Source organism: Myotis lucifugus, unplaced genomic scaffold (assembly GCF_000147115.1).
Source record: "Myotis lucifugus unplaced genomic scaffold, Myoluc2.0 scaffold_724, whole genome shotgun sequence".
NCBI classification, from domain to species: Eukaryota; Metazoa; Chordata; class Mammalia; order Chiroptera; family Vespertilionidae; genus Myotis; species Myotis lucifugus.
Genome location: NW_005871772.1, coordinates 212,115 through 214,274, shown reverse-complemented (window position 1 = coordinate 214,274; position 2,160 = coordinate 212,115).

Below are 2,160 nucleotides of genomic sequence, written 5' to 3'. Positions count from 1 at the left end.
CCCCTTCCATCCGTGTCATTCCCAGAAGTAAGAGGAGGTAGACTGGGACAATCGTGCCTTCTGTATAATTAACGTCCCTTTTCGCCTCCCCGTCCGAATCCTAAGCTCTTTGAGGGCAGATGGCATGCCCCGTTGACCCCCCGAGTCCTTGGCCCGACACGTATCAGGACGAATGTTCTCAGCTGGGATGCTGACATTCGACGGGAGCGTTGACTCATGTCTCAATTCTCCTGCCATGATAGATGCTCCCGACAACTCCCGTCAAGTTACGCAGCCGGAGCTAAAGAGGAAACATTCTCATTGAGAACAATAACGATGCTTAAACAATTCTGGGAAATTTAATTGTCCGAAGGTCTTTTCTTTCAAAACAAAAATAATAATAAACTTGAATGAATTGGAGAAGAGAAATCTGTCTTCAACCCAGGAAATAACGTTGGACAACCTGAGGCCGCTCATCTGTGAAGGCCTGGAGAGAGGAAGTTGGGCCGGGTTCAAATACCATCAGATAACGTCATGCCAACGGATGTGATCAGAGTTTTTGGCTAAATAGATGGTCTAAACAACCTTTCCTTTCTCGGGGCAGATACCGTGTCTAAAGCTCTAACAGGGAGATAATTCATGGGAAAGCGAGGGCCCTCCTTCTAGACATGCGATCGTCAGCTCATCTTTCTCGGCCAACAGTTCGTGTCCGCCAGAGACCTGGCCCTCAGAATGCTTTAGAGCAGTGGTTCTCAACCTTCCTAATGCCGTGACCCTTTCATACAGTTCCTCATGTTGTGGTGACCCCCAACCATAAAATCATTTTCGTTGCTACTTCATGACTGTAACGTTGCTACTGTTAAGAATCGTCATGTAAATATCTGATATGCAGGATGTATTTTCATTGTGACAAATTGGACATAATTAAAGTATAGCGACGAATCACAAAAACAATATGTCATTATAGATGTGTTTTCCGATGGTCTTAGGCGACGCCTGTGAAAGGGTCGTTCGACCCCCAAAGGGGTTGCGACCCACAGGTTGAGAACCGCTGGTTTAGAGGGTCACATGGCCACAGCCATTGAGGAAGGAGGCCTTCATTTTCTTTTGCATCGAGATCCACCACTCGGCTCCTGGCCGGGTAGCTCAGTTGGTTAAAGCGTTGTCTGGATACACCAAGGTTGTGGGTTCGATCCCTGGTCAGGGCACATGCAAGAATCAACCAATAAATGCATCAGTAAATGGAACAGCCCGGCCGTCCCGGCTCAGTGGTTGAGCGTCAACCTAGGAACCAGGAGGTCACGGTTTGATTCCGGGTCAGGATACATGCCTGGGTTGTGGGCTCGATCCCCAGGGTGGGGCGTGCAGAATGCAGCCGATCCATGATTCTCTCTCATCAATGATGTTTCTATCTCTCTCTCTCTCCCTTCCTCTCTGAAATCAATAAAAATATTTTTTTAAAGAAAGAAAAAAAGGGTAGGGGGTGGGAGAGGGCAATGGAGGGAAAAAAGGGGACATATGTAATACTTTCAATAATAAAGATTCATTGCTATACTTTAACCGGTTAAGGCTACTTCGGCTCTTTCAATGAGTACAAAAACCATATGAGAAAGCAGGAAGGAATCCTTCCAATTTTACTTTAAAAATAATAATAGCCCTAGCAGGTGTGGCTCAGTGGATAGAGTGTCGGCCTGCGGACCAAAGGGTCCTGGGTTCGATTCTGGTCAAGGGCACGTAACCTCGGTTGCAGGCTCCTCCCTGGTCCAGGCCCTGGTCGGGGCTTGTGCAGGAGACAACCACTCGATGTGTTTCTCTCACATCAACGTTCTCTCTGTCTCTCCCCCTACCTCCCACTCTCCCTAAAAACCAATGGAGCCGTAACCGGTTTGGCTCAGTGGATAGAGCGTCGGCCTGCGGACTGAGAGGTCCCGGGTTCGATTCCGGTCAAGGGCATGTACCTTGGTTGCAGGCACATCTCCAGTAGGGAATGTGTAGAAGGCAGCTGATCGATGTTTCTCTCTCATTGATGTTTCTAACTCTCTATCCCTCTCCCTTCCTCTCTGTAAAAAATCAATAAAATATATTTTAAAAAAATAAAAAATAAAAACCAATGGAAAATGTCCTCGGGTGAGGATTAACAAACTAACGGCAAAGAAAAAAGGAGAGAAAACATGGATGACA